The following is a 20,753-nucleotide window of genomic DNA, read 5'->3' on the forward strand; positions in this document are numbered from 1 at the left end:
ACATCCTCAGAAATTTCTTCCTCAAATTAAGGCCGGTATTTGATATTAGTAGACTTCTCTTGGCCAGAAATGCCTTTTTTGCCATAGCGAGTCTGCTTTCGATGTCCTCCTTGCTCCGTCCGTCATTGGTTATTTTACTGCCTAGGTAGCAGAATTCCTTAACTTCATTGACTTCGTGACCATCAATCCTGATGTTAAGTTTCTCGCTGTTCTCATTTCTACTACTTCTCATTACCTTCGTCTTTCTCCGATTTACTCTCAAACCATACTGTGTACTCATAAGACTGTTCATTCCGTTCAGCAGATCATTTAATTCTTCTTCACTTTCACTCAGGATAGCAATGTCATCAGCGAATCGTATCATTGATATCCTTTCACCTTGTATTTTAATTCCACTCCTGAACCTTTCTTTTATTTCCATCATTGCTTCCTCGATGTACAGATTGAAGAGTAGGGGCGAAAGGCTACAGCCTTGTCTTACACCCTTCTTAATGCGAGCACTTCGTTCTTGATCGTCCACTCTTATTATTCCCTCTTGGTTGTTGTACATATTGTATATGACCCGTCTCTCCATATAGCTTACTCCTACTTTTTTCAGAATCTCGAACAGCTTGCACCATTTTATGTTGTCGAACGCTTTTTCCAGGTCGACAAATCCTATGAAAGTGTCTTGATTTTTCTTTAGCCTTGCTTCCATTATTAGCCGTAACGTCAGAATTGCCTCTCTCGTCCCTTTACTTTTCCTAAAGCCAAGTTGGTCGTAACCTAGCGCATTCTCAATTTTCTTTTCCATTCTTGTGTGTATTATTCTTGTAAGCAGCTTCGATGCATGAGCTGTGAAGCTGATTGTGCGATAATTCTCGCACTTGTCAGCTCTTGCCGTCTAAGGAATTGTGTGGATGATGCTTTTCCGAAAGTCAGATGGTATATCGCCAGACTCATATATTCTGCACACCAACGTGAATAGTCGTTTTGTTGCCACTTCCCCCAATGATTTTAGAAATTCTGATGGAATGTTATCTATCCCTTCTGCCTTATTTGACCGTAAGACCTCCAAAGCTCTTTTAAATTCCGATTCTAATACTGGACCCCCTATCTCTTCTAAATCGACTCCTTTTTCATCTTCTATCACATCAGACAAATTTTCACCCTCATAGAGGCTTTCAATGTATTCTTTCCACCTCTCCTCTGCATTTATCAGTGGAATTCCCGTTGCACTCTTAATGTTACCACCGTTGCTTTTAACGTCACCAAAGGTTGTTTTGACTTTCCTGTACGCTGAGTCTGTCCTTCCGACAATCATATCTTTTTCGAAGCCTTCACATTTTTCCTGCAGCCATTTCGTCTTAGCTTCCCTACACTTTCTATTTATTTCATTCCTCAGCGACTTGTATTTCTGTATTCCTGATTTTCCCGGAACATGTTTGTACTTCCTCCTTTCATCAATCAGCTGAAGTATTTCTTCTGTTACCCATGGTTTCCCCGGTGTATAGAGGAATTAGGTGAGTTGTGTGTGCAGATGTGGTACCAACTCGCTCTATGAACCTGCCGAGGCCTCATTGCTTCCATGCCATGACGCGTCGCCGCTGTTATCCGTGCTAAATGTGGGCATACCGACCATTACGTAGGCTGTCATAATGTGCTAGTTGATCAGTGTATGTCTAATTGCGCATTGTTGACGAGTTGTAGCAGAGCACTCGTCTCTGTTAGAGAGTGGTGGGATGCAGGAGTTGGGAGCTGTTTGGGATGTCTACAAATCAGGGTGGTAGTGTGTGACCATTCAATTGCAAGAATATGCAGCGACTGTAAGACACTTCCGCGAAAAGGTTGAACTATTTGGAAAATATATTGTTTTAGAGTCGAATCCTTAGGTGATTCTTCCCCTGTTAACTTTCTAAGAATCACGATCATATCTCTCTGTTTCGCAATCACTTGCACCAAATGATATCGGGGACTACTTCCCTCTGACTCCGTCAAAAGTTATTTACGATTAGATTACGGCAAGTGCCATAACCCGATTTCCCAGAAACGTCGCTCAATGCAAGAGGTGTCAAAATGGGCGAACGTTTATGTCAACTTATCCTTAGATACTCGACCACTTCAGGGAAAGCGATGTCAAACATTTTGAGGTATTTTATGTGTCTTTTAGTGTGGTAGTACTTTAATAGAAACAGTGGCACTGTGGCCAGCGTTTCAGTTTCACAATTCTGCGTCCTGTATTCGAAACCAGATTATTATTTCTCTTTTTTTTTTTCTTTTATCTACTCATGTCTATAGAAAATTACAAGTGTGTTTTCCTGTATATATTGAAATAACGTTACTCTTATTCTTTTACTAATTGTATTATGTGTGATGAATGGACTGAGAAGAAGAAAGGAAACCGTAAGTTAATGGGGAAATTATCTGAAGTTGTTTCGGGCGGAAATCCTGTGTGAATCTTCATCCATAATCAATTGCAGGTGCCAGTTTTCGGTAATCCGTTGTACACGGTTTACAGTGAAATTATTGCCAATGTGTAAAATCTTCAGCAACGTTAACAAAGTCTCTTTCCTGAGTGAGAGTTATATGAAGGAAGGTCACTGTTCCAAACCGCCATTCTCGCGATGCTCGTGGTGTTCGAAATTTTCTATGTTTCAAATGTTTCTACGATAGGTGTCATTCCAAGGGAATGCACCAAATCTTACGGACAAATAAAAATAAGAATATTATATAAGAACTAATATAACAAAGTAGTATACGTACATTAGAAGTGAAAAACATTGAAACCCCCAAAAATACATACACAAATATATTACACAGTTGTCATTTCATATTTAGAATAACGGCCTTGTATCCCCTAATTTGATATGGAAAATTCGTGTAGGAAATTTCTACGAGCATATGTGTAGGTAAATGAAAGAAAACCATAAGTAAAATGTGTTAGAACAATAATCATGTTTGGAACACGGGATGCAAAAGTTAGACGCCTCAAAATCATCCACTGTACCAGTATTTTGGTTGAGATTATCCTGCGGTAAAATGAATCTGAATTATATGGGAAAATTTTACCGTCGCCTTCTGAGAAACTGTCGAGTATCTGCAAATAAGCCGAGAAAAGTGTTCGATTATTTTAACTTCTCTTCCACTGAACGAAGCTTATGGGAAATCTGATAATGGCACATGATATGTTCTCACGATAAAATAACTGTCGTCAGTGTCTTGATTGCGCTATGCAGCCTATTCCCCCCCCCCCCCCCTCTTCGGGTCCGGGAGTTAGAATAGACCCGAAGTATTCCTGCCTGTCGTAAGAGTAGACTAAAAGGAGTCTCACACGTTTCGGCCCTATAAGTTCAGGTCCCATTTTATGGTTTGATCAGCCACTTTCCAAATTCTACAGAAGTACGGGCTGTATGAGGAAGGACGCCTCACGTGGTACACGTGTTATCTATAGTGCCTTAGGTATCTCCACCTGCAATTTAACTATCTGGGTGAGGACACTTTCCAGAGTATGTCATCTTCTCCCATTGTCTCCTGCCCTCTTCGCCCTCACGACAATATTGGATTTCTATACGCCCAGTATCCAGCTCGGTAGTCAGTCCGTTGTGGTGGAGCCGTCATGTGCCCTTTTGGTGGTAGCGCCCTGACAACACAGGTATCGCACGCCAAGGAGTAGATGCCTGTCTTCCTAGGGCATCAGGACCCCCCGGTAACGACCATCATGCCACGTGGCCTTTACCGTGGCTAAACGGCGCCAGTGGGGAGAGCTCCTGACTGGAGGGAGTGGCATCAGGGCGGATGACCCCCCAATGAAGCAGACTGAGTCATCTCTTGCTGGGGACCGTACGGCGCCAGAAGTCTCTAAGAAGTCAAGATCGAGTACAATGCCGACAGGTATGACACTAAATCGTTTCCCTCCCTCACTACACCATTGGGCTTCAGAACGAAGACAGCGATATTGGCGTCGGTTTTAAGTCTGTAGCAGAAATGATGGGGACTCCTTTCTACGTGAGAAGCCTCAATTTTTCGTTGAGCGTCTTGAGGATAAGTTTGGAGTAGTGAAGTAGTGACAGCGCTGTACAAGATGCGAAACGGCGCAGTCTTGGTTCAGACAGCATTCCCAGCGCAATCCCGGGCGTTACTAGCCGGTGAGAAGCTGGGTGATATTCCTGTTTCCGTCACTCCCCATAAAAGCCTCAACAAGGTCCAGGGGATTATTTTCCATCGTACCCTCCTCTTGCAGTCTAACGAAGAGCTCCACGGCTATTTAGAACGGCGGGATGTTCATTTCATGCAGCGCGTTTATAGGGAACAAGAGACAACAGAGTTGCTACCGGTGACTTCATCTTGGCCTTTGAGGATGATTCAGTGCCTGAAAAGGTCAAAGTGATGGTTTACCACTTCGACGTTAAGCCACATGTCTCTCCCCATATGCGGTGCTTTAATTGCTAGAAATTCGGGCACATGTCTTTCCGCTGCACTTCCAGCGCCACATGGCGAGACAACGGACATTCACTGCACCCAGATACTCCATGTGCGCCTCCTCCCTTTAGCATCAACTTTGGAGAGCACCTCCACCTGATCGCCAGACTGCCCAGTACCCCAAAAGGAGCGGAAAATCATGGAGAACAAGACCCTGGACCGGTTGACTTACACAGAGGCTAAACGTAAATTTTAAAGATTTCATCCCATTCGGTTGACGCCGACATATGCTGTAGCTACTTCACCATGGCCACCATAAGTGCCAGTGGTTCCTCACCTTACTCTGTGCCACGAACAGTGGGCCCTCCAGGACACCAGAATTAAACCGACCCCTTGGTGGTAGGGGGAAAGTCTTCCTCCGTTGCTCCCAAAGCACGTAATTTGGGAGCAAGGCCCCTCAAACGCAGTGGACATTGGTCTCCTTCCCCCTCCCCCCTGCCTGCTCTAGCTCCTCTCGTACGCAAGGGATCCGTTGAGACCCTCTCTCCCAAGGTCTCCACAAATGCCGCGGCTAGAGAAGCCAAAAGCTACTGGAAAAAGAGCCTCACGGTCTTCTTCCGTGTCTGAAGCTGCTTTGGAGAAGGCTTCCAGTAAGCCCCTAAAGAGAAGCGCGAGAACTAGCAAACAAATAAGAAGTCTGCTAAGACACTCTACCAAATCAGCATCTGAGAATGAGGTGGAGATCTTAGAGTCCTGCAAGGACCTGTACCTCACTGATGCCTCATACTAATGGACACAAATACCCAGTCGGTGGCATCAGGTGACCGTGAGGCATAAGTTGTCTCCGTGCACCATTCATGCATTTCCAGCCCCACGATAACTGTCATCCTCCAGTGGAATTGCTGCGGTTTTTTCCACCAACTGGCTGAGCTACGGCAACTCTTAAGATTACACCTGTTTTCTGCATTGACTTCCAGGAAATCTTGTTCCCCGGCAATGCAGACCCCTACCCTCCGTGGTTATAGGGGACAATACAAGAACCGTAGCGACTATAGCCGAGTGTCAGGTGGATTTTGTGTCTATGTCCTGAACTCAGTATGAAGTGAACCTGAGAACCTGTGCCACTTCCAACCACTCTTGCAGCTGTGGCTGTCAGGATAAGGAAGACGCAGGAAATAACTGTCTGCAACGTCTGAACGCATTGGCTGCACTGATTGATCAACTCCTTAAACCTTTCCTACTTTTTAGAGATTTTAACGCTCATAACTCCTTGAGGGGTGGCACCGTGCTTACTGGCTGAAGCAGAACTGTCGAAACATCATTCTCTCAGTTCTACCTCTGCCACTCAAATACCGGGGATCCGAAGCAATTCATTATTTCTCACGGCACTTATTCGGCCACTGATTCATCCGTCTGCAGCCCAGGAATCCTGCCCACTGGAGAGCATATGACGACCTGTGTGGTATTGTTGACCACTTCCCCAACTTCCTGTCACAACCCCAGCGTCATGCTCACGGACGGCCACACCGATGGGTTTTAAACAAGGGCTAATTAGGAAGCCTTCTACTCTGCTGCATCGGTGAATCTCCCCCACATGGTGCTATCGATGCTGAGTTTGGGCAGGTCACTACAACGATCGTTTCTGCGGCAGAACACCCTCACTCGTTCCTTCGGGTGCCCCCGGCGAAAGACAGTCACTTGGTGGTCGCCGGAATTCGCTGACGCAATTAAAGGGCGTCGACGAGCTCTACAGCCACATAGGTGGCAGCCTTCTCTAGAGAACCTAATAGCCTTTAAATGGATCCGTGCCTGCGTTCGCCAGCGTATAAAAAGACAGAAACAGGAGTGTTGGGTGGCATACGTCACCTTCCCAAATATTGACGAAGATCGTACGTGTTTTTGGGTACCACACCTGCACACGTGTCCCTGGCGTTAACAGCAATGGCGTTTTATCTACCGACGCAAACGCGATTACCGAGCACTTTGCCGAGCACTATGCTCGATTTCTGCATCAGAGAATTCCACCACAGACCCCACAGCCTTTCACAACCTTAAACGGCGGATGGAAGGGATAGTCCTCTCTTTCACTACACGCCACAGTGAAACGTATAAGGCTGCATTTACAGAGAGGAGCTCCTCAGCGCCCTTGCACATTGCCCCGACACAGCTCCTGAGCCAAATCGGATTCATAGTCAGATGATTTTACATCTCTCGTCCGACAACAAGCGACATCTGCTCCTCATCTGCAACCGGATCTGGTGTGATAGGTCTTTCTATCGTAATGGTGGTTGAGCACAACCATTCCAATCCTCAAACCCAGTAAAAACCAGCTTGATGCGGATAGGTATCAGCCCATCAGCATCACCAACGTTCTTTGTAAGCTGCTAGCATGTATGGTGTGTTGGCGGTTGTGTTGGGTCCTGGAGTCACGTGGCCTACTGGCTCCATGCCGAGGCCGTTGCCACCAGGATCGTCCTACCACTTGTAACGGAATATAGTAAAGGCTTTACTTTACCGAAGTATGCGATACCCTCCAAATTCAACCAGTTTAACGAGTATTTATGATTATAGAAAAGTTATTGTGTGTGTTAACAATGATTGCATAACATGTCTGCATAAACAGTCAACCCATTAAAATATACTGAATAAGTGACCCACACAAAAGTTTATATCACTTGATCACTGATACAGCAAATGTCATCATGTAAAAACACTAAGTTCATCTTAAATAATTAATATGAAGTACGAAAAATAATGGCCAACTTTGGTATTTTGGATCTCCTTAAATAAAAATCACCCAGTGAAACCTATTTGTTGACTAGGAGCGGTTTCACTCAGTATTCACGAAATCAATCCTATTTTAGACGAAAACCAATGTAATTCTTAATAATTCATTTTATTTACTTATTTATGCAAATTAGAGAAGTCAATTGACAAACTTCTAAAAAACGGCCTTTTTGTAACAAAGAATTATTCTATCAAGTCAACAAATCTGTCTGTCATTTTAATAACATGTTAAATTATGTCACTCGATGCAAATTAATAACTTTTCTGCACAAATTGTGATAACAGATGTACATGTGACTAGTAAACTATATCTCTTTTTAGTAGTTCTTTGACAATGTTATAAATACAAGCAGCAAGAACGGTCGGGAAGCAGTCGGAATGTCACTTTGGTGAAGTGTGTTTGTGTGTTATTGTTTGAGGTGGATAAACAATGCCAAGAACATGTAACGGAAGTACTACTTTGTGTTGTGTCATGGTCTTTGGTGGACATTGGAATTAAGATGGCCACCAGAGTAATAAATATTTGAAGTTTACATATTTGTTGGTTTCGCTCGTTCTTTATCATCAAAAGCACATAAAAAACACGGGACCTCATGTTTTTAACCCTAGACAACCAGATGTAGAGCCAGCATCAGCATCGAGAGACAGCAGCGATCCAGCAAGTAGCAGCGATTACCACAACACAATGCATTTTAATGGCGCCAACCTAACATCAAGTGCTAACAAGCTCCGTAAATAGGAGTGAAATAGTGCGATTATAGCAATTAGCAATATCTACGACCAGGCGACCATTACACACTGATGATCTAGTGTCCCTCGAGTCTGCCATCCGAACACCTTTTTCCAGACGCCAACAACTGGTTGCCGTCTTTTTTGATTTACGAAACGCCGACGACACGACCTGGTGACATAATATCCTTGCCACATCGTATGAGTGAGGCTTTTGGGCCCGCACCCACACCATTTGTAGCTCCGTACTTTCTGTGTCTAAGTTGGTGCCTCCGATACCCCCCCCCCCCCCCTGCTGTATCTTGGAGACTGGAGTCCCGCAGGGCTCTGTATTGTCTCTGTATTTTTAGTTGCCAAAACGGTCTAGCTGCAGCAGTAGGGCCTTCGATCTTACCTTTCCTGCAGGCTGACGACTTCTGCATTTCGTACCGCTCAGAACTTTACCTTAATGACGATTCACTCACTTTAGTGGAGACATATCGATTCTGAGGAATGGTTTTCGACGCTAGATTGACTTGTCTTTCTCACCTTCGTCAACTTAAGCGGAAGTTCTGGCAACACGTCAGTGCCCTCCGCTGCCTGAGCGACTCTAACTGGGGTGCAGGTCACTCTGCGCTGCTGCAGCTCTACAGAGTCCGTGTTCAATCCCGCCTTGACTATGGGTGTCTGGTTTATGGTTCGGTGGCCCCCTCAGCATTGCGTTTACTCGACCCAGTGCACTGCTGTGGCGTTCGCTTAGCCATGGCACCTATTAAGACGAGTCCTATGACCAGCGTCCTGGTGGAGGCCAGACTCCCTCCACTGAAGGTAAGGCGTGCACAACTGCTCGCCAGTTACCTTGCACACATTCGTAGTTCTCCGGCGCATCCGAATTACCGCTTCATTTTCCCAACCACTGCAGTTGATCTCCCACATCGGCAGCCGCAGTCAGGTCTTACGATTGCGGTTCATCTCAGATTCCTTTTTTCTGAACTGGAGTCTTTCCCTTTGTCACCTCCAAACCCGTTCCATCTGCATACACTCCATGGTATACGCCTAGGCCGCAGATTCGTCTGATCCTTTTTTATGACCCTAAGGACTGAGCTACTCCTACTGCTCTCCGCTGCCACTTCTGTCCATTCCAAAGTGGTCCGGGGCCCTGAAGAGGTTTACACCGACTGCTCGATGGCTGATGGTCATGTTGGCTTCGCTATGTCAACTGGAACCATATTAAACAGCTTTCCTTGCCCGATGGCTACAGTGTATTAACTGCAGAGTTGGTGGCCATATCTCGTGCACTTCAGTATATCCGTTCATGCCCTGGGAGTCGTTTCTTCTGTGTACTGACTCCTTGAGCAGACTGTAAAGCTATCTACCAGTGCTGCCTTCGTCATCCTTTGGCAGTGACCATCCAGGAGTTGATATATGCCCTGGAACGATCCAGTCGTTCAGTGGTGTTGGTTTGGACCCCGTGACATTTTGGAATCCCAGGCAACGAACTTTCTGACAGGCTGGCAAAATAGGCTACTTGGAATCCGCTTCTGCCTATAGGCATCTCTGATTCTCACCTGTGTTCATTATTACGCCGCCAGGTTTTTCGGCTTTGGGAAACGGAATAGCATAACCTCCGTACGCACAAAAAACAGCGTGTCATTAGGGAGACTACGAATGTGTGGAAGTTCTCCATGTGGGCCTCTGCCAGGGATTCTGTGGTTCTCTGTCGGCTATGTATTGGCCACGCTTGGGTGACACACAGCTACCTTCTACGCCGTGTAGACCCACCTCAGTGTGGTGCGGCCAACATTCTTGTGCACTACCTCACAATGACTGCCCTGCAACGAAATCTTCGGTTATCGGACTCGTTGGCGCTAATTTTATCTGACAACGCCTCATCGGCTGATCTACTTTTAAGTTTTATTTGTGAGGTTGGGATTTATCATTTGATCTAAGTTTTAGCGCATGTCCTTTATCCCTCTGTGTCCTCCACCCTAGTGCTTTTAGGTTGGAGGTTTTCATGTGTTGCAGAGTTTTATTCTCAAGGTCAGCCAGCTTTGGTAATCTGCTTTCTTGTTTTAATCTCTTCCACCCGTTTTTCGCAACTATCTGAGGTTTTCTTGCCCAATTTTGTAGATTTGAGTGTCTGTTGCCCTTCTGTCGTTCTTGTGGTTTTTTCCTTTCTTCTAGCTGTGCTTTGTAAGTCTCGATTGGGTTGCTCCCACCCTTGTGGAATTATTTAAATCAGAATGAGGGACCAATGATCTAGCACCTTGGTCTTTCCACCCCTCTTTTAAACCAACCATCCAACTAACCACTAGGTAGGCCACACCTTTCTCCAATTACGATATATGCCAGAACGCATCAATTAAATTTTGTGTTGTAGGTCAAGGCAGGTTCAGGGCCCATTTCTAGGTAACTGAGTAATTTCTGGTTCGTGTGAGGTTGCCGTGTGTGACCAAATAAAGAAGAGAACGACATAAGTCTTGTGCTGAAATTCTGTGTTCCACAGATTGGGAGAAGGTAGTGTATGCTGTTAAGAGAGTGATACATGGACTATGATCGAAGGTAACACTATGTGAGATGTGCCGCGAATCGATAGGACGGTTCACGCTTTAAACTGAGTTTGTCTTTGGCCAGATAGTGGCAGTGGCGGCTTGAGAGGCCTCAATCCCTTAAAGTTCCTTTGTGGAATTGTGAAACTGGTTGAGGAGCAGAGACGAGCGCTGGGTTCCAGTTTCGCTCGGTGCTGGCTCGAGTAATCTCGTATTCTGGATCCGTCGTTCGTCGCCGCAGCCCCTCCTGGTGCACATGAGGTGTGCTCTCCGTGGTGGAGGAGTGGGACAGACAAGAAGGAGGTCACCGTGTAACCTCCCCCTCACTTATCGACCTTAATGACAGTTAAAAATTAAACCGCGTGTACCTGATGGAAATTTGGTAAAAGCAATCGTCACCGAAGTTAATCTGTCGGTAAAGAGGGAGGAAAGGGTTACATCTAAATGAAAGGAAAAATGCAAATGAAACTGGTGGAAATTAATGTTGAAAAGGGGTAAAGTTAATAAAGAAAGTAAATGTGCGGCCGTTACTTTAACAATTAACTAGCGGTAATTAGATATTTGAGATTTAGGGGAAATTACGGTCGCTAGTCCTAAGGACAATTACTATAGTAACTGAAAAAGATAGGTTATTACACATATAATTAGCACTAGAAGCGTGGCAACTAAAGGTTGACACGTGTAGTGTGAAAACTGAAGGTTTGTCTGAAGTAATAAATTTCGCTACACTCTGACTTAATTTAGCAAAAGAATTAATATAACCGGAAAATCGAAAGTTAATTTAGTGACTGAAGTTAATAGTGAGCTTTCTTTCTGAAGCACATCGAAATTCAGTAAAATACGGTTAGTCTTGGACTACCTCAACAATCATTTCAAAAGCTACTTGAATCTACGCAATTTAGAAATAAGATATTTAATTTTGAACTTGAATTAAATGATTCTGAACAATTAACAATAGTAAAATTTAGTATGTACCAAGCTGAGCTGTAGTCACAGGTAAACTAAAATATGGTAACAAAACTCGCACTCATAATGTGTGCTTGTGTAATCTAAATATTGTAGCCAGCTATCAATACATTAACTGATCTTTGAAATTGAAGCAGTGAAATCGAATGATGCTGGCGTTTGAATTTCAACGACACTCGGGTTCATTCCGGAAAAGGAAGGGACCCTGCTTGGTAATGCAATTGGGACACTGAGCAACAAAGGTTCATGCTACGTTGCTGTAATTTTGTGATTTGATCAGTTTGAAAAGCTGAGGTCTGCCATACAGTTCTAAAACTTTACGTGCTTCCAGTCTTCCTTGTTGGTTGATTGAAGGTTGGAAGCCGTCGATCGAGGAGGTGGTGACAGTCACTCATTGTCGGCCGTCGTTGTTGCAGAAGCTGGATGTTGGCGCACCTTCTTCTCCACACGGTGACCAGACGAAACGGGCTCTTGATGTGCGCCAGCTAATGCTTCCCCATCCGTGACACCGTGTCAGAAACTATCATAGCAAGTCGAGCGCAATTACATGCTGCCCAACCCCGAAAGCGTATCAACTCGCGGGAGCGTCACACAACACACCTGCTCCACTGCACCACCCCAGCCACACTCTCCCTGCTCAGCCCGCGCTCCACGCGGCACAGTTAACACTACCAAAGATCCTAAACACTTTGGTTCTCTATACAGCGTATAAATACAAATAATATTCACAAAACAAACCAACACAAAGGCATAAATATATATGTATATATACAAACAGTAAAACAATTACAATATATAAAGAGACAGAAATGTCTTATCTTGGGGTAACAAAACAAGGAAAACATTATAGTACAATAGATGGAAATAGGAGGATATGAACTTTCGGCGTTACAACCGACAGTGGACTGGAGGCCGAGCGGTGACCTCTCCAGTTGTCAGAGTGCTAGGAAGTGACTGTGGACGCGTCAGAAGCGCCAAAGAAACATGATTGATTCATAACATCTTTATTCCTGCCGAGTACAATGTGGCTTGGTGACATCAACAACCTTCCCCGAGTCCTCGCTGTCTCGTAGCGATGACACCAGCTCCGGGCTGCACAGTCTTGCTAGCGCAGCGCCGCGTGCTGTGACGTAGCGAAGGAATGTCCTTACTTCATACTTCAACCGCGCGTGGCTGGTGGCGCCCGGCTCGGATGCGGACAGCAAGCTGCTGCGCGTAGGAGACTCCGGGTTGGAGTCCCGGCGCTGTCAGCACGAGAGGCGTTCTCGTAGTGTCGAGTGTACTCTATTCCACCCTGCCTCCATCCCTGCTCGTCCTGGTGGCACGTCCGCGGTGGACGGGCGGAACGGGCTGCAGTCCCCCAGCGTCTTCGGCTCACCCGGTTGTGACGGCCCCGCACGAACTCGACGACGGCTCACTTATGTGATCAGCATTGGCGGCGAGCGAGTCTGCCGCGATGTCTGCTAATCCTGGGTTGATGGTTGACAGCGGCAGCAGAGAGGACCAGAGCTCGTACTGTCCCCTCACGTCTGCTGCTGGATGGGCCGCCCTTGCTGCAACATCTCCTTAATAAAGATTAACTTGTCGATCACCGAGCTGAGCGCTACGCAGCGACCCAGTACACATCTAACTGCAAGTCTAACTGCGAGTGCCTTGTTGCTATCAAAGCTGGCGTATTTAAAGGAAGCACATCTTATGACGCGTGGTTGAGGGTACCCTGTACCGCTACTGGTCATTTCTTTTCCTGTTCCACTCGCAAACAGAACGAGGGAAAAACGACTGTCAGTATGCCCCCGTATGAGCCCTAATTTATCGTATCTTATCTTCCTAACTCCTATGCCCAGTGCATGTTGGAAGCAACAGAATCGTTCTGCAGTCAGCTTCAAGTGCCTGTTCTCTAATTTTTCTTAGTATTGTTCCTCGAAAAGAATGTCGGCTCTCCTCCAGTGATTCCCATTTCAGTTCCCGAAGCATCTCCGTAACACTTGCGTGTTGTTCAAACCTACCATTAATAAACGTAGCAGACCGTCAATGAATGGCTTCAATGTCTTCCTTTAATATGATCTGGTACGGATCCCACACACTCGAACAGTACTCAAGAATAGGTCGCACTAGCGTCCTATGTGTGGTCTCTTTTACAGGAGAGCCCCACTTCTCTTAAATTCTTCTAATAAACCGAACCCGACCATTCGCCTTCCCGTTCACAATCCTCACATGTTAGTTCCATTTCATATTGCCTTGTATCGCTACGACGCCAGATATTTAAACGATGTGACTGCATCAAGTGGAACACCATTAATGCTGTATCCAAACATTAGGAGGTTTCTTTTTTTCCCTCTCACCCGCTCCGGGACGCCCTATACTTGCAATGTTGAAATAACGCTTATAAATTACATCTTTCCTCACAAAGTATTTGAGGTAGGAAGTTGAACTGTTTACAGATTATTTATTGGAATATGGGCTACAACTTAAAACAGGGATTTTTCAAAATTTTAGTTCAGTTATTAAAGATGATTTTTTTTAATTGTAATGAAAATTTACAACATTTTTTGCAATTTTTTATTTATATATTCCAAAATATACAGTTTTTTGGAAAAAGGCTGTGTTAAATTATGCAGAAGGTACTGTGTAACATTTACTGAAAGTTTGAAACAAATATGTTTGGAAGATCCTTAGAAAACATGTAATTAGTGTGAGAAAATGAAAGTTTTGGGAATCGAGCGACAAAGATTGGATTAACTTTTAGTGCATTCCAGGTCCATAGGATGGATCATCTTCATCCTCTGCAAACTCCTCCTCCAGCTTCCTCTTGTTCCTCCTCCTGTTTACTCTTGCTTGTATTTCTAGACTCTTTACAGCCCTGTCTGTGGCCCGAAGGCGTTCCTTGTCTAAAGCAAGCATCGCTCGTACCATGTTAGAATGCTATTATTTACAATAATAACACATACCTTTGGCTTTCCAACATTTCTCCTTTTCTTAAAAGCCTTCAGAGGATTTGTAATAACTTTACTTTTACTCATTATTATACTTCAACAAAACAGAGACTCAAGAAACAGAATTAATTACGAATATTTTCGAGATAACGACAGAGTAAATAAACATGAAACAATCGACAATCACACCAGCGATATATATTGAACCATCACAGGTTAGCCACAACACATACTTTATCTCACATCACTAAAATGTACCTGATGAATACGGACGTTAATAATAACACCATTTGACAGCAGTTTAACAGCGCCACAGTGGGTCACGCCCATGTAGAACATATTTAAAAAAAAGTAAAAATGGTTGTAGTCTTCGGAATTGAATGAATTATATATCTATTAAAAGGTAATAGTCTGCAGATTCAGAAAACGTAAAAAAGTAAAAATTGAACTTTTCACGATTTTGAGCCTTTCCGGAGCCCCTTAAGTTTTTATATATTTAAATCTGTCTGAAATTCATCACACCGACTACAAATTTTGTCTAAGTCACCTTTTAGCCTCCTAAAGTCACTTAACTTCGCTACCGTACACCATCCTATCATCGTGTGCAGCTGGTTTTCTAGTGGTTATCGTTGCTGCCTTTCGATCACGGGTTCCCTGGTTCGACTCCCGGCCCGGTCGTGGATTTTATCCATCTGGGGACTTGGTGTTTTCGTATTGTGGTCATCATTTCATCATCCTTCGGGAAAATTTGACGGGACTGGACTGTGAAAAAAATACAGGCGCTGATAATAATGTCGTTCAACGCCCCACAAACAAAACATCATCATTACTGAACATCATCAGCAAACACTCACAGATTGCTACCCACCCTGTCCACCAAATCAATTATATACATAGAGAGCAATAGAGGTCATATCACACTTCCCTGGGGCATTGTATTGTATTGTATTGTATGGCTCTGGTGACCTAGAAACGATGGAGAGGCTTCGTCCCCTCCGTAGCCCGCAGTGGTACACAAAGCCACAACAAGCTACAGCAGTTCACACCCCCCCCCCCCCCCCCCCGCGACACCACAGTGAACCCAGGGTCATTGTGTGGTTCGGCCCCAGTGGACACCCGCCCCCGCCTCCCCACCTCCGGGAACGTCTCACACCAGACGAGTGTGGCCCCAATGTTTGGGTGGTAGAGTAATTATGGTGTACGCGTATTGCGAACGTCCCTGGGGCATACCGGACGATATCCTTGTCTCTTCAGTGACTTTTTTTTTAGGCCAGACAAACATGTTCCATATAGTGAAACTATGTGCGGTACAAGTCACACCCCCTCAGTAGTTCTGGTTGTTTGAATAATGTTTTTAGGAACTGTTCTGTGTTAAATTTTGTGATTTATAAAACAATTCTGCAATAGACTCCCCACTTGTGCTTCGACTGAATGGGCTGTCTGATCAGGGAAATCTGTAAGGGAAATTTGTCAATTAATTTCGCTCCCATCTGGTGTGTTGACGAGAGCTAGCTTTTGCTAGGCACAGGAAGTCAGGGTGTAACAAGCCACAGCTGTTGTTTATTCAGCGATCAGATTCGCATGCTACGTATTCTTTAAGTGCCTGCTCGCTCACGATTTAATTTCTGACTTTAGAGTTTTACACTAATTCTGACTGTGTCCTCTAGTTCAAGTACGAATGCACTTGCATTTATTATGTGATTTGCGTTCGAAAGCATGTTTAAGTACTTTTTAAATTTTTTGTCAAGTATTACGCTGTCGGTTCCTTGTTCAAATGGCTGTGAGCACTATGGGACTTAACATGTGAGGTCATCATCCCCTAGAACTTAGAACTACTTAAACGTAACTAACCTAAGGACATCACACACCTCCATGCCCGAGGCAGGATTCGAACCTGCGACTGTAGCAGTTGTGCAGTTCCGCACTGAAGTGCCTAGAACCGCTAGGTCACAGCGGCCGGCCGTCGGTTCTTGTTTAAAAGCAAGCGCGTTCATTAAATCTCGGACACTTTGCTGTAAAATATTGGAGCGTTTCCATTTGTGCCACCTGATTTTGTTGGTAATCGCCTTGAGGTGCGTGTTTCGAACACACCTGCGCCATTGGAAATGATTGGGAGTTACATGCATTCCATTTAAATTTAACTGTTTTTAGAGACCAGAGATTCCTGTGGTTAATGGAAGTATCTAAGGCGTAAAGCTGGTCGGTTGTTATCACATGCAGTTTAATGTCAGTTTACGCCTGTGTTTAGCATGAGGTGGTGCCTCAGTTCATTGACCAGTCTACTATGTGACGCGTCCCGATTAGCCGGTGGCGTCAGAATTGAAACTTGTGCCCCTTAACTTCAGTTGACATGTTTCACTGTATTTTTAACTTGTACGTATTTTGTCAAGGTACTTGAACTGTATTTTAAATTTATGTACGTAACGTACGGTGTTGAACCCCCGCTTGCCAGTACTTCCATCCCTAAGTCAAACAAGCGGCAGGTCGTGATTCACTAAGGAACAAGATAAAAGAACTAAGGAGTATAGTATATGAGGATCAGCTGTTACAGAACTCATAGTAAGCTGATTTGAGTCATAGACTAGAAGCCTTTAGTCAGTACAACGAAAAACCAGCCAAAGTTGCACTATTTTCATTCACTAGATGACTAGCTTCGGGCTGGGAACCATTTTCAAATCATCGTAACATAGTCTCAAACGGTATTTCCGAAAATGCAAAACTGAGTTATCAGTAAGCGCTGGAACTGTTCGTTTGCACATTTTTTACGTTGTTTTTGCATTTTCGACTACATTAAGATGATTTAAAAATCAGTCCTGGCCCGAAACTAGTCATCGAGTGAATGAAAAAAGTTAAATCTGCTACTTTCGTTGGTTTTTCATTGTACTCATTAACAGAAGTTGCTGACCTTCATTTATTCGAGCATTCTGGAAGTTTGAAACCTGTAGTGTATGCTGTTTAGGTTTTTATGCTGGTAACGCCACGTAGCGCTCCATATGAAAATCACTGGCTGTGCGGTGTGCATTCTGTGGCTGGTTGGCATTGTTGGAACATTCGCTATTGTTGTATTGGGCAGGTGGATGTGAACAGCCCATAGCGTTGTGCAGTTGGAGGTGAGCCGCCAGCAGTGGTGGATGTGGGGAGAGAGATGGTGGAGTTTTGAGAGCGGATGATCTGGACGTGTGTCCATCAGAGAAAGTAAATTTGTAAGACACGATGTCATGAACTGATATATATATATATATATATGACTTTTGAACACTATTAAGGTAAATACGAGGTGCATTCAAGTTCTAAGGCCTCCGATTTTTTTTCTCCGGACTGGAAAGAGATAGAAACATGCGCATTGTTTTAAAATGAGGCTGCGTTCATTGTCACTAAATCCCAGAGATGGCAGCACCGTACGGCAGATGGAATTTTACCGCCAGCGGCGAGAATGACAACTGTTTTAAATACACTCCTGGAAATGGAAAAAAGAACACATTGACACCGGTGTGTCAGACCCACCATACTTGCTCCGGACACTGCGAGAGGGCTGTACAAGCAATGATCACACGCACGGCACAGCGGACACACCAGGAACCGCGGTGTTGGCCGTCGAATGGCGCTAGCTGCGCAGCATTTGTGCACCGCCGCCGTCAGTGTCAGCCAGTTTGTCGTGGCATACGGAGCTCCATCGCAGTCTTTAACACTGGTAGCATGCCGCGACAGCGTGGACGTGAACCGTATGTGCAGTTGACGGACTTTGAGCGAGGGCGTATAGTGGGCATGCGGGAGGCCGGGTGGACGTACCGCCGAATTGCTCAACACGTGGGGCGTGAGGTCTCCACAGTACATCGATGTTGTCGCCAGTGGTCGGCGGAAGGTGCACGTGCCCGTCGACCTGGGACCGGACCGCAGCGAAGCACGGATGCACGCCAAGACCGTAGGATCCTACGCAGTGCCGTAGGGGACCGCACCGCCACTTCCCAGCAAATTAGGGACACTGTTGCTCCTGGGGTATCGGCGAGCACCATTCGCAACCGTCTCCATGAAGCTGGGCTACGGTCCCGCACACCGTTAGGCCGTCTTCCGCTCACGCCCCAACATCGTGCAGCCCGCCTCCAGTGGTGTCGCGACAGGCGTGAATGGAGGGACGAATGGAGACGTGTCGTCTTCAGCGATGAGAGTCGCTTCTGCCTTGGTGCCAATGATGGTCGTATGCGTGTTTGGCGCCGTGCAGGTGAGCGCCACAATCAGGACTGCATACGACCGAGGCACACAGGGCCAACACCCGGCATCATGGTGTGGGGAGCGATCTCCTACACTGGTCGTACACCACTGGTGATCGTCGAGGGGACACTGAATAGTGCACGGTACATCCAAACCGTCATCGAACCCATCGTTCTACCATTCCTAGACCGGCAAGGGAACTTGCTGTTCCAACAGGACAATGAACGTCCGCATGTATCCCGTGCCACCCAACGTGCTCTAGAAGGTGTACGTCAACTACCCTGGCCAGCAAGACCTCCGGATCTGTCCCCCATTGTGCATGTTTGGGACTGGATGAAGCGTCGTCTCACGCGGTCTGCACGTCCAGCACGAACGCTGGTCCAACTGAAGCGCCAGGTGGAAATGGCATGGCAAGCCGTTCCACAGGACTACATCCAGCATCTCTACGATCGTCTCCATGGGAGAATAGCAGCCTGCATTGCTGCGAAAGGTGGATATACACTGTACTAGTGGCGACATTATGCATGCTCTGTTGCCAGTGTCTATGTGCCTGTGTTTCTGTCAATGTGATCATGTGATGTATCTGACCCCAGGAATGTGTCGATAAAGTTTCCCCTTCCTGGGCAATGAATTCACGGTGTTCTTATTTCAATTTCCTGGAGTGTACTTAAAAAGGCGACGCTTCCCTTACTTGAACAGCGTGCAATCATTCGTTTTCTGAATTTGCGTGGTGTGAAACCAATTGAAATTCATCGACAGTTGAAGGACACATGTGGGGATGGAGTTATGGATGTGTCGAAAGTGCGTTCATGGGTGCGACAGTTTAATGAAGGCAGAACACCGTGTGACAACAAACCGAAACAACCTCGGGCTCACACAAGCCGGTCTGACGACATGATCGAGAAAGTGGAGAAAATTGTTTTGGGGGATCGCCGAATGTTGAACAGATCGCCTCCAGAGTTGGAATTTCTGTGGGTTCTGTGCACACAATCCTGCATGACGACCTGAAAATGCGAAAAGTGTCATCCAGGTGGGTGCCACGAATGGTGACGGATGACCACATGGCTGCCCGTGTGGCATGTTGCCAAGCAAAATGACGCACAACGACAGCATGAATGGGACTTTCTTTTCGTCGGTTGTGACAATGGACGAGACGTGGATGCCATTTTTCAATCCAGAAACAAAGCGCCAGTTAGCTCAATGGAAGCACACAGATTCACCGCCACCAAAAAAATTTCGGGTAACCGCCAGTGCTGAAAAAATGATGGTGTCCATGTTCTGGGACAGCGAGGGCGTAATCCTTACCCATTGCGTTCCAAAGGGCGCTACGGTAACAGGTGCATCCTATGAAAATGTTTTGAAGAACAAATTCCTTCCTGTACTGCAACAGAAACGTCCGGGAAGGGCTGCGCGTGTGGTGTTTCACCAAGACAACGCACGCACACATCGAGCTAACGTTACGCAACATTCTTCCTGATAACAACTTTGAAGTGATTCCTCATGCTCCCTACTCACCTGACATAGCTCCTAGTGACTTTTGGCTTTTTCCAACAATGAAAGACACTCTCTGTGGCCGCACATTCACCAGCCAAGCTGCTATTGCCTCAACGATTTTCCTGTAGTCAAAACAGACTCCTAAAGAAGCCTTCGCCGCTGCCATGCAATCATGGCGTCAGCTTTGTGAAAAATGTGTACGTCTGCAGCGCGATTACGTCGAGAAGTAACGCCAGTTTCATCGATTTCGGGTGAGCAGTTAATTAGAAAAAAAATCGGAGGCCTTAGAACTTGAATGCACCTCGTACATTATATGTTCTCTATCAAAATCTTTCATTTGCTAACTATGCCTATCAGTAGTTAGTGCCTTCAGTAGTTAGAATCTTTTATTTAGCTGGCAGTATTTGGGCTCCCTGTATTGCAGTAATTCGATTAACAAAGATTTTTGTGAGGTAAGTGATTCGTGAAAGGTATAGGTTATTGCTAGTCAGGGCCATTCTTTTGTAGGGATTTTTGAAAGTCAGACTGCGTTGCGCTAAATATATTATATGTCAGTTTAGTGTTGATCAGAATAAGTAAAGAGAGAAATGTCTGAGTACGTTTAGTTTTGCTCAGCTGTTTGAAAATCAAATAATGTAAGAGGATTATTAGCACAGTAATTCATAAATTTTTCTAAGCGGACGTTTCAAACTGAAGCAAAGTCCATATA

The sequence above is a fragment of the Schistocerca cancellata genome, chromosome 8 (genome assembly GCF_023864275.1).
Source record: "Schistocerca cancellata isolate TAMUIC-IGC-003103 chromosome 8, iqSchCanc2.1, whole genome shotgun sequence".
In the NCBI taxonomy this organism is placed as follows: domain Eukaryota; kingdom Metazoa; phylum Arthropoda; class Insecta; order Orthoptera; family Acrididae; genus Schistocerca; species Schistocerca cancellata.